Consider the following 13,083-nt stretch of genomic DNA (forward strand, 5'->3'; position numbering starts at 1 on the left):
AGGTCCCTGTCCTAGGAGAGCGTCACATGACATTAGGCACATGGAATATTTCCAACACAGCCCACGGAAGGCCACCCAGGAGCCCTGAAGTGAGAGCAGAAAGAAATACCCTAGCAGATCATGGCCCCTGCTCTCAGCACCCAGCCTGTCGGGGCTCAAGTCTTAGGGCATCTGCTCTTCCCACAAAGCCCACCTGGCCTGGGGGTCATCTTTCCATAGCTTTTTAAAATAGACCCCTCTGCCCCCCACAGGCTCAGAAGGCCCCCTGTCCTGGTAGGACCCCACCTGCACCCATCATTAGGCACACAGTAGGCCCGCACATCACACTGGTGGTCTGGGCAAGAGGGGGCGAGGCCTGCGTGGCAGGTGCCTTTCCTGTCACTCTGGGTATTTTCCTCTGCCTTATGGGAGCTTCCTGATGACTCCTGCATGGGCACGAGGAGTGCGTGTGTGTGCAGACATCATGCAAGCGGGAGGATAGAAGAGGCCAGCTCTAGAGCCCCAGGAGAACATGTGAAATGCAATTTATGTATGTATGTATGTATGTATGTATGTATGTATGTATGTATGTATTTGACAGAGAGAGATCACAAGTAGGCAGAGAGGCAGGCAGAGAGAGAGAGAGGAGGAAGAGGCTCCCCGCCGAGCAGAGAGCCCGATGCGGGACTCAATCCCAGGACCCTGAGATCATGACCCGAGCCGAAGGCAGCGGCCCAACCCACCGAGCCACCCAGGCGCCCGCAATTTTTATTTAAAGCAAAACAAACCCCCCAACCTGACCATTTTCTGCATCAGCCTATCAGGGGGGCAGCTAGTCCTCCGTCATCCTCCCATGCTGCTTTTCCATGTCCTCAGTCCTGTTCCTTTTTCTGTGGCCCCAGCCTCCCATTGAGGTCACAGGGTCAGCCAAGGGCAGACTCATTAAGGGATGTTGAGTGAGAGCTGGAGTTGCCTGGGGGAGCAGAGGTGGTCTGTCCTTAGAACCACCTGCTTCCCCGGGGCATTTTCACCCAGATCCCTCTCATACACTGCACCCACCTACACTCTAATGTGGCTCTTTGATGAAGGCCCTTGGCTGCCTGCATCCATGCAGGACTCCCACTGCCATGGGCCCCTTTCATTTTGGCCCTCCCATGAGCGTAATATATAGGTGGTCCTGGCCATACATGGCCTCATTTCCCATGGGGTGTAGCACTCAATTCCTAGAGTTTTCTTACTGAGGCCACCTGGTGGGGCTGCACTTTATATTACTGGGTTTGACTGAATTCAACCTTAAGAGGGAAATCACTTCATCCATTCTTCCACCCACACACCCGTCCATCCATCCATGCATGATCCATTAGTCCATTCATCAATCCATCCATCCAAACATTCACACTTCCATAGACTCAGCCATCCACCCATTCATTCATCCATCATCCATCCATCTATCCATCCATCATCCATCCATCCATCCATCCATCCATCCACTACCCATTCATCCGACCATCCATCATCCATTCATCCATCATCAGTCTACCAATCCATCCACCCATCCATCTATCCATCCACCCATCATCCATCTGTCCATCCATCATGCATCTTCCATCCACCAGCCATCCATCATCCATCCATCTATCCATCATTCATCTGCCATCCATCTATCCACCCATCCCCCATCTATCTATTCCCAAATGACTAAGTGTCCAGCTATGTAGAAAGCACTCTGCTGTGTGCAGTGGATAGAAAAGATCCATGGGAAAGAGTAAAGAGGGGGAGAGGGGGAGAGGAGAATGGAGAAGGAACCTGACCCAGCCCTGGACTCCACCAAAGCTTGAGTAGGAGCAGGCCAGAGAGAAGGGGACAAGGGTGATCCAGGCAGAGGGAACAGCATGGAAAGGACCAGGGGGCACGAAGCTGCCTGTAGTTTCCAGTTGCTGATGGTGTTGTGTGCAGTGTGAGACACAGCATGACAGATTTCAGACCCCCTGGGATATGCTTGCCAGTTCAGGAATCACCCGGGACAGAGGCTGGTGATGCGGTCTGCAGACATACACACAGGCATGCACACACACACTGATCCATGGTAGATTCTGGATGATACACAATCAGAGAAGCCAAGTAGCCTGCTCAAGGTCACACAGGCCTTTAGATCACACAAGTGATCTAAACAAGGTCTGGCCAGCTCCTGAGCCAGTCTGGGGGCAGGCTGGGATTCCCAGGCTCAGCCTGAACCAGGGGCTCCCAAACCTCTGCTGTGGGGACCATCCCGTGTCCTCCAGCTCCAGCAGTGCAGTGTACTCACATCCCAGGTCCCTGTGAGCGAGCACTCCTCCACTGCCACCACGGACCCCAGGCCCTGCAGCACGGCCTGAGGGACAGGAGCACAGGGAGGGTGAGCTACCCCTGAGGCCCCAGATCAGAGTAGAGGCAAAGCAGGAGCAGGGGTGGCACCCACCCTTGGGGCACAGCCCACCACCTCATGAATGCTCCCAGGAAATCCCCAGAGGGAACCGTGTGCCCATTTCACAGAGGAGGATACTGAGGCGAGGACCAGCATGGAACTGCACTGGATAAGCATACCCAGGGGAGGCAGGCACAGGAACTGCCTCCATCGTCCAGACCCCTTTTTCCCAGTATGGCTCAGGGGGTGGCCCAGGCTGAGACCAGGAGTAGCTATCCATCCCCTGTGCCAAGTCTTCTGTGTGAGGACAGAGGCAGGTGGCCCCTTCTGCCCTGATCAGGAAGGGAGGTCTGGCCGGAGATGAGAGGTTTCTGGGGAAGCTTCCCTGCACTGACACAGGGAGAAAGCACTCAGAAGCAAGACCCCATTTGCTGCTGCCTTCCTGCTTCTGCAGACCTATCTGCTTGTGAGGCTGTGCCTGCAGGTGACCACAGAGGATGAGCCAAAGAGAAAAGCCAGCATGCCATGAGGCCAGGTACGGGACGCAGTGACCCAGGAAGGGATCAGAGAAAGTGAAGCAGCAAGAATGCAGAGAGAGGAGGTTGGAGTGCCCACGTGCCCCCACAGCGCCCATTCCAGGGTGAGCGGGAGCGTCCCAGGCATCTCTGCCGAGGTCTTTGCCAGAGGGGATTTTCACACTGGGGTTTGCCTGCCTGCTGGGGGTTCAGGCCATGGCCAGGGAGACTGTCATAGGGGTCTGAGGGCTCTTAACCTCCAGGTTCACAACCACAGGCTGAGACAGGACCGGGTCCTCCCCCACCTCATGCAGGTGATGGAGCTAAAGCAGGACACGGCGGAGGTCCACCTTGGCCTTCCTTTCATGGCCTTCAGGGGCACAAGGACCCCCATCAGCGCCGATCCTCTAGGCTGGGCCCAGCACCCTATACCTGCCCTTCACTTCCTACCCTCAGCCTCTCTGGGAGGCATTGGCACAGTTCCTGTTTGATGTTACTGCTGCACACGGGATGTGAAAAATCCCTTCTACTTATTCAAAGGGGTGGTTATGGATTGGATCCCAAGGGTCAGGCAAGTCCTCTGTCTCCAGATGATGGTGGGGGTGAGGTAAGGACATGCTGATGTCCAGGACGACACACCTGCTTCATAAGGTGGCCCTGAGCTCAGGGATGCAGAGGAGGGGGTCCTAACTCTGTTCCTGAGACTCCCCTCGCACTGCCCCTCACTTGCTGTTCTCCAGGGAGGAGGGACCTTCATTCAGTGAGTCTGGGGAACTCCTAGGTGAGCTCCTTTTCCCTCCTATTTGGGAACCAGCTGTCTACAGGAGACCTATTCTCTTGCATCGGCCATGTACACCAGTGGGAAGGGAATGCTCTGCCTTGTAGGGGAGGCTCCCTACCCAGCATCTTCTGTGGCAGGGGGATTCCTATAATGGGATTCAGCGCTAGAAAGCCACTTGGCTGCAGACATGAGCCACGGTCCCCAAGATCTGCTTTATCAGATAAAAGTGTTATCTGGCCTGTTGCCTCTTCCTTTTCCTCCTTAGTTCTGCGGACTCCTACTGAGCCATCCTTGGTGACTGGCAGAACCTAGATGGGGCTTTGGGGACAAGAGGGTGGCTCAGCGGCAGCCAGCCCTGCCTTTGAGATGCTCACAGTGGAAAGGGGAAGAGAAGGTGCACTGGAGCTTTGGCAACAGGGTAAGTCATTTCACCATGACACCATGGCAGGTATCACTTCCACCAGGAAGTCCTCCATGAAACCCTGCTGGGGGCTTAATGTGAACATCAGCATCACTGGTGTCCTGGTGACTTGCCTGCTTCCCCCTCTAGATGGAGAGCTCTTTGAGTCAAGGGGCCTTGCCTACATTGGTCAGTGCTGATTATCCAGAGCCGGGCGCAAGAGATGTTTGTTCAGTGAATGAACGGAAGCTCTGGACAATCAGTCTTCCCAGGTTCAGAGGACAAGTGGGACTGGCTGTTCAGGGCTCCAGGAGTCCCTGAGGAGCAGGACTGCACTGCAGGCTGAGGTCTGGCAGATGGTGGGTGATGATTGGGAATTGGTGGTGGGGTGAGAGGGATCCATCAGAGAGTGGGTGTGGACAGGTCCTGGGCTGGGGTCCATGTCCACAGTGTACCCTGCTTGCTGAGTGACCCAGGTCCCCACAGCCTGTCTGTGGGCCTGGCCCTCCCCATTTGGTAGAGAAAGGGATCAGGTGACCAAGCAGAAGCAGAACAACTCTGAGAGGAGCCCAATTTATCTGGTGATGAATGTGGGGCCAGGTTGCCATGGGGAGGGTGCGATGCGTCTGGCTCCCTTGGACACCTGCCTCACCTTTCTGGAGATTCTGCATGTGCTCTCTGTGGTTGGAGCTGTAGTTCCAGCCTGGGATGCTGAGGATCGGAAGGTGAAGACTTGGGGGTAGGGTCATGGGCTCTTGCTGCTGGGGCCCTGGGAGATTCTGGGCAGTCTCTTCAGGGCAGACAAACAGAGCCAGGACAAGGATTGGGGCCAAGCTCCTCCTCCTGGCAGTGAGAGCTCTGCACACCATGTGCCCTCGTACAGGTGATCCAGTTCCTGCCCACGTGTGCCCCACAGGCAGGACAGCCTGAAGCATCTGCTGGTCCCAGTGCTTCAGGCATTCCCTTTCCTGCCTTTGCCCACAGACATCCTTCCACCTGGATGCCTTTCCTCCCATCTGTCCAAGGGCTCAGATCACAGAGTCTAACAGCTGGAAGGACCCTGAATCTCTAGTCCAGCCATTTCAAAGTACAGATGGGGAGTCTATCGCCCAGAGAGGTAATGGGGTTTGTTCCAGATCATAGGGCAGTTTCAGGCAGAGCCTCTATTTCAATGCAAGGTGTGGGATGCCAGCTCTTCTCTTGTTTTGTCATTCCTGGCCTTCATGCTAAGAAGGCACCTCAGCTCTCTCCTCCTTCCAGGAAAAGCCCTTTCAGCTCTGGGCTCCAGCTGGGGCACCACCTCCTCACAGTTCCCTGGCCACAGTGATTGGTCCAGTCTTGGACTATGAGCTTCTCCGTGCACCAATCAGAAGCTTTCCCTGGGACTTCTGCACTTGAGCTGGGAAGATTGAACTCAGTCCTTTTGCTGAGGTTGGGAGAGAGGAAGCATGACAGAGAAAATCAAGCAGGCTCTACCCCAGCCCCAGAGCCTAATGCTGGGCTTGATCCCATGAACCAGAGATCATGACATGAACTGAAACCAGGAGTTGGCTGCCTACCGACTGAGTCACCCAGGTGCCCCTAGGTGTTTCATTCGTTTATTGATGCTCCCCACAGACTCCTGGACCTGGGGCTGGGCTGGAGGAGCAGCTTGCTGGTGGCTGGCTTGCGGAGCTGCTGAGCCAGTGTTGGCTGTGGGCAGGATGGAGCTCCTCCTTGTGTGTCCTCTGCACAGAAGGCTGGCATGACCACAACATGGCTGCTGGCTTCCTCCAGACAAGGGTCTGGGGGAGAGCACTCCATGACCGCTGCCCTGGGGGCACATGGAATTTGGGACTCTGCTGAGAATTGGACAGCACTGTTTTCTCCTAAGCGAAATAAGTCAATCAGAGAACGACAATTACCATGGGATTTCACTCATATGTGGAATTTAAGAAAAACAAACAGGATCCTAGGGGAAGGGATGGAAAAATAAAAAAAAAGATGAAATCTGAGAGGAAGACAAACCAAAAGACTCTAGGAAAAACTCTAGGAACAAACTGAGGGTTGCTGGAGGAGAGGTGAGTGGAGAGATGGGTTTAACGGGGTGATGGGCATCAAGGTGGGCACATGATGTGATGATCACTGGGTGTGATATGCAACTGATGAGTCACTGAACTCCTCCTCTGAAACTGACAACACGTTATAGGTTAAATAATTGAATTTAAATAAAATAAATAAGAAAATTGACATCAATGCTCAGACACTGGCGATAGTGGCGGAGCACCGAATGGTGATGTCCAAGGGCCACCCCCTCTTCTGGCTCAGGTGACAGCACGGCTGCAGGTGTTGCTCCTCCTGCTCCTGTCCCCGCCTCCCTACATGTTGGTAGCACTGTACTCTGTTAGGGGACCAGTCGCCGGTGGACAGCAAGTGACAGTCAGCTGCAGCCCCTGCCCACCTGCTATTGGGATGCAGCTGCCTGGCTGGCTTCCCATGCTCACGCACCTGGTGCTGCTGCTGTTCCTGGTGGCACAGCCCGTGAGCCCCATCAGGGTCTTCATGGTTCCCCACAGTCACATGGACGTGGGCTGGATGTACATGGTACAGGCAGGTGTCATTTCACCATCCCCCAGAGCCTCCTGGGGCTTCCTTCTCCTTCCTTCTTTTTCCTCCCCCCTCAACTTCCTTCTCCCTGCCAGATCCCAGGGTGGGTCTGAAGCCCGGTTTTGGCTGACATCCTCAAGAGAGCAGCTTGGGTTATGACCTGACTCTGCTGGAGACTAGGAAGACTCACTTTGGCTGCTTGGCTCTAGTCTCTGGCCTCAGTTTCCTCATCCATGCTAGGTATAGTCAGGTGAAAAGACATGGGCCTGACTCAGGCCATGGTCACAGTCCACGACTGGGGCACCTTGGGTGGACTCTGTTCCCTTTCTGAGCCCCATGTCCCCCTTCTGTATGATGCCACAGGCCTCCAACACTTTGCACGGGCTGTTCCCTCTGCCCAGAGGCCTTCCTCCAACAAGCCGGCTGGTCCTAGTCCCTCCAGTCCTGTGTGTGGCTCCAGAAAAGACACTTTCTGGTGGGGCCTTCCTGGCATCCCTGTGTATGCCCCTATTCCCTTCCCTCCTCCCATCCGTGCACATTTGGTAGGGGGCTTGGTGTCGGTCCCCACCAGAAGGCTAGCTTCACAGGCCAAGGGCTTCATACGTTATATTTCCTGGCATGTTCTCACCACCCTGACAGACAGAAGAGGTGCACCAGTATTGCTGATTGAGTGAATGAATGCAGGAATGGATGAATGAATGCAGGAACAAATGATCAAATGAATGAATGAATGATCAAATGAATGAATGAATGAACACAGGAATGAATGAATGCAGGTATGAATAAGTACAAGAATGAGTGAAAGCAAGAAGGAATGAATGCAGGAAAAGGAGCAAGAGGAGACTGAGATATACTCAAGATCTTGGGTCAGGTGACTGCAAATTGTCACCTGGGCCACCTCCAGCTCTTTTGTGGGAACAGGAAGGAAACCCAGAAGAGAACAAACACTCTCTGGGATTAGGGATAGAGTAACTTTTCTGTGGACATTATTGAGGGGCAGCTGGACTTCAATGGGAGAGGGAAGCAGCAAGAGGATCTGATACTGGAGGTGGGGGCAGGAGTAGTTCAGTCCTGGGATGCACTGGGAAGCCTCTCCAGGGGACACTCTGCTGCCTGTGGAGATACCTTAATGGTGGGGGAGTATGCATGGTGCCCTCAGTTACAGAAGAGGAAACTGAAGCCCAGAGAGGGTTGGGGTCTTCCCTAAGGGAACCCAGGAATGATCCCTCTTTCTGAGATCTCGCTGCCAGGGATCTTTGCATTTCATTAAGGAGCCCCCTTGGGCACCATGTGCCAGCCTAGAGACACATATAGGAAGCAGCCACAGCTGGACCCGCAGAGCCTCCAGCCTGGGGGAGACAGGCTGGCAGATGCCCATGACCACCTGGGGGCCTGGGTGAAGCTCCTCTCAGCTTCAGTTCTCAACATTAGCTCCCCTCATCCCAGCCCAGACGGGCCCCATGGGGTCACTGGACCTCCTCCCTGTCACCCCGTGGCTTCACTGGGCTTCCTCTCTACTGTACCCTCAGGACCAACTACTGTGCCCCTCGTGGAAGCTGTCTGTGTCCTCTGGACATATTGTATGTCATGGTCTGGAATGTCAGGACCAGCTACTGTGCCCCCTCGGGGAAGGCATCCTTGTCCCCTGGGCACATCCTGTGTCATGGTCTGGAACATCACCTCTCTCCCTAGAACAGCAGGATCTCATCAGAGGCAGGGAGCCATGTCACTCACTGTCTCAGGACCAGCTGGCACTGTGTGTTCGGCAGAGAGCGGCCCCCATGTGCCTCTACTGGATGGCAAAGGAGGAAGAGAGGGAAGAGCCCAGGGCAGATGCCTGTAGGGAATGGTGGGGTCCAAGGACCCTGTGTCACTGGGGATTGTAGTACTGGATCCTTGGGGCCAAGCCTCTGGGAGCCTCCATGAGGTCTGGTGTGATGTGGTGCCCCCTCCACAGGAAAGCCTGCTGGCCTACGCGGCCAACATCTACACCTCCGTGGTACAGGAGCTTATTCTCCAGAAACATTGCTGCTTCATCACCGTGGAGCAGGAGTACTTCTTGCTGCAGTGGGACGGCATCACCTCAGACAGGCAGAAACGCCAGGTACTGCTGTCTGCAGGGGCCTCTGGGAGGGACTCCTGGGCAGGGAAGCCCATTGTCCGAGGCTGTGTGGCCTGAAGCTCCCAGAGCAGGTACACTGGGTGCTTCACATGGCTTGTTTAGCTCAGTTTGTGCTCAGACCCAGCCCACAAGGTGGGTTTGGTTTTATCCACCTTTGTGGCTGTTGGTGTGAAATGGTGCTCTGACTAGACAGCCGTGCACTCATCTGGTGCAGAATGGGGTCTCTTTGGACCCCCATCTCCCACTTCACCTATCATCTGCATGGGCTCATGACTTGCAGCTGACTGCCCTGCCCAGGGTGCCCCAGTGCTTGCGTTTAAAGTGGGTTGCAGAAGGCATCAAGGGGTGCAGGGTCAGAGAGGCCCTGGGAAGCAGGTCTCCACAGGAGGCAGCCTGGGACTCGGTTCAGCCTCAGGCAGGGGTGCATTCTGTGAGCTTCAGGTCCTGCCTGTGTAAATCAGAATGAATTCCCCCTCCACAGATCTGCTGGATTCAGATGAATGTGGGGTGTGTGCACTTGGGAGGACACTGTGGATCTGGTCTCCTCCCTGACATTCACCTTTCTTCAGAAAAGTCACTGAACATGAGGGTCAGGAAGATGAGAGACTTGCCCAAGTGGCAAAGCTGAGAAGGTGAAGGGAAGAGTTCACCGGATAGGTGTTTTGAACCTGCAGCCTGTGGAGTCGTGAGGAGTAGCCTTGCACAGTGTGAAGACTGGCCAAGTGCCAGGTGCTGGCATCTACTTCTTACAGTCTATGTCACCACTTCCTCCCAACAGGTTGTATGATGGGGATAGTTAGTGCATGCTGCACAGATAGTCCTGGTTCAAAGAGGGCAGGTGAATGGCCCATGGTAGCACAGCTGATACTGGATGGGTGGGACACTGAGTCAGGCAGGTCTGAGTGAAGTGGGTCTCTCAGGGTGTCCAGGGGGTGGGCTGGCCCCTAACTGGATACCCCCAAACCAACCCAACTGTCTCTCCTGATCCTTGAGGATGGATGTGACCCACCAGAGTCCCAGGCAGCTCACTCATGGCACAGTTCCCTGGAAGCAGGGAATTTTCTTTACTTGCTCCCATGAACTCTCAGTGCCTGGAAAGTGCCTGGGCTGTGGTAGGTGCTCCTGTAAAGCAGGAGCAGGAGCCCATTTAATCTTCCTGGAGTGAATAATCATGACCATGAAGGTCCTGAAAACAACTGCAAACTACAGTCTCCAAATAGCTCACTGGACTTATCAACACTGCCTCTCCCTACTGCCCATGTCTCCACCCCTCCATTCCTTCATTTATTTAAAAAAGACTTACCAGCCTAAAAAGGAAGACCCATTGATATGCTGTGTACAAAAGACTCATTTTAGACTGTAAGTCCCCTCCAGATTGAAAGCGAAAGGATAGAAAACCATTTATGTAATGGACATCAAAAGAAAGCTGGGGCGGCAATCCTTATATTTGACAAATTAGATTTTAAACCAAAGACTGTAATAAGAGATGGAGAAGAACACTATATTATAATTAAGGTGTCTGTCCAACAAGAAGATCTAACCCTTGTAAATATTTATGCTGCTAACATGGGAGCCTCCAATTATACAAACCAATTAAAAGAAAATGAAGGAAACACATATAATAATACTGTAATAGTGGGCAACTTGAACACCTCCTTCACTGTAATGGACAGATCATCTGCTGGATCAGATGGTTTTCACAGATACATTCAGAAACTTCCATTCTAAAGCAAGAGAATACACATTCTTCTTGACTGCACATGGAACATTCTCTAGAATAGATCACATACCAGGTCACAAATCAGGTTCTCAACTGGTACCAAAAGATTGGAATCATTCCCTGTGAGTTTTCAGAACACAATGCTTTGAAGCTGACACTCAGAAGAGGAAATTTGGAAAGAATTCAGAAATGTGGAGGGTAAAGAGCATCCTAGTGTATAATGAATGGGTCAACCAGGAAATTAAAGAAGAGTTTTTAAAAATTCATGGAAACAAATGAAAATGAAAACACAACTGTTCAAAGCCTTTGAGATGCAGGACACTTTGGTGGCTCAGAAGTTAAGCATCTGCCTTTGGCTCAGGTCATGATCCCAGAATCCCAAGATAGAGCCCCACATTAGGCTCCATGCTCCGTGGGAAGCCTTCTTCTCCTCTCCCTGTACCCCTGTTTGTATTCTCTCTTTCTCTCTCTGTCAAATAAATAAATAAAATCTTTAAAACCAAAACCAAAACCAAAAACCTTTGAGATGCAACAAAGGCGGTCCTAATGGGGCAGTATATAACACCAAGCCTTTCTCAAGAAATAAGAAAGGTCTCAAATACGCACACTAACCTTATACCTAAAGGAGCTGGAGAAAGAACAGAAATAAAGCCTAAACCCAGCAAAAGAGAATTAATAAAGAAGAGAGCAGAAATCAATGAGGTAGAAGCCAAAAGAACAGTAGAACAGATCAACAAAACTAGATGCTGATTCTTTGAAAGAATTAGTATTGATAAATTCCTGGGAAGACTTACCAAAAAGAAAAGAGAAAGGACCCAAATAAATAAAATCATGAATGAAAGAGGAGAGATCACAAGCAACACCAAAGAAATACAAACAATTATAAGAACATATTATGAGCAACTATATACCAACAAATTAGGCAATCAGGAAGAAATGGATGCATTTCTAGAAACATATGAACAATCAGAACAGAAACATAAAGAAATAGAAAACCTGAACAGACCCATAACTGACAAGGAAATTGAAGAAGCAATAAAAAATCTCCAATAAACAAGAGTCCAGGGCTGAACTGCTTCCCAGGGGAATTCCATCAAACATTTAAAGAAGAGTTAATACCTGTTCTTCTAAAGGTGTTTCAAAAAATAGAAATGAAAGGAAAACTTTCAGACTTGTTCTAAGAGGTCAGCATTACCTTGATCCCAAAACTAGACAAAGACCGACCAAAAACAAGAATTATAGACTAATAGCCCTCATGCACATGAATGAAAAATCCTCACCAATATCCTAGCCAATAGAAACCAATAGTACATTAAAAGAATTATTCACCAAGACCAAGTGAGATTTTTTTTAAAAGATTTTATTTATTTATTTGACAGACAGAGATCACAAGCAGGCAGAGAGGCAGGCAGAGAGAGAGAGAGAGAGGGAAGCAGGCTTCCCGCGGAGCAGGGAGCCCGATGAGGGGCTCGATCCCAGGACCCTGAGATCATGACCCGAGCCAAAGGCAGCAGCCTAAACCACTGAGCCACCCAGGTGCCCCAACCAAGTGAGATTTATCCTGGGCTGTATAAGTGGTTCAACATCCACAAATCAATTAGTATAATACACTGCATAACTAAAAGACAGGACAAGAACCATATAATCCTGTCAATAGATACAGTAAAAACATTTGACAAAGTAAAGCATCCTTTCTTGATAAAAAGTCTTCATGATGTAGGGATAGGGGGAACATATCTCAATAAAAGCCATATATAAAAAGTCCACAATGGGGAAAAACTGAGATCTTTCCCCCTAAGGTCAGGAACATTGTTGGGATGTCAGCTCTCACCACTGTTGTTCAACATAGTATTGGAAGTCCTAGTCTTGGCAATCAGACAACAAAAAGAAATAAAAGGCATCCAAATTGGCAAAGAAGAAATCAGACTCTCACTCTTTGCAGATGATATGATACTCTGTGTGGAAAATCTAAAAGACTCCACCCCAAAATTGTTAGAACTCATACAGGAATTCAGCAGAGTTGCAGGATATAAAATCAATGCACAGATATCAGGTGCATTTCTATACACTGAGACAAAAGAAAGAGAAATCCCATTTACAGTAGCGCCCCAAACCATAAAATACCCAGAAACAGACCTAACAAAGAGGCAAGGGATCTGTACTCAGAAAACTATAGAACACTCATGAAAGAATTTGAAGAAGACAGAAAGAAATGGAAAAATGGTGAGGATGTGGAGACAGGGAAGCCCTTTTACACTGTTAGTGGGAATGCAAGTTGGAGCAGCCACTTTGGAAAACAGTGTGGAGATTCCTTAAGAAATTAAAGTGAAAATGAACTTTTGGGACTTCATCAAGATCAAAAGCTTCTGCAGAGCAAAGGAAACAGTCAACAAAACAAAGAGGCAACCCGCGGAATGGGAGAAGGTATTTGCAAATGAAAGTACAGACAAAAGGTTGATATCCAGGATCTATAAAGAACTTCTCAAACTCAACACACATAAAACAGATAATCATGTCAAAAAATGGGCAGAAGACATGAACAGACACTTATCCAATGAAGATATACAAATGGCTGT

The 13,083-nt window shown here is 50.9% G+C and overlaps 1 pseudogene; it reads right to left on the reverse strand.

The window, feature by feature from the left end:
- Positions 1-2,203: 2,203 nt before the first annotated feature.
- On the reverse strand, positions 2,204-4,948 carry LOC106003579 (annotated as a pseudogene).
- Between the last annotated feature and the right edge of the window lie 8,135 nt (positions 4,949-13,083).

This window comes from Mustela putorius, unplaced genomic scaffold (genome assembly GCF_011764305.1).
Source record: "Mustela putorius furo isolate JIRA1106 unplaced genomic scaffold, ASM1176430v1.1 tig00000083_pilon_pilon_pilon, whole genome shotgun sequence".
Lineage (NCBI taxonomy): Eukaryota > Metazoa > Chordata > Mammalia > Carnivora > Mustelidae > Mustela > Mustela putorius.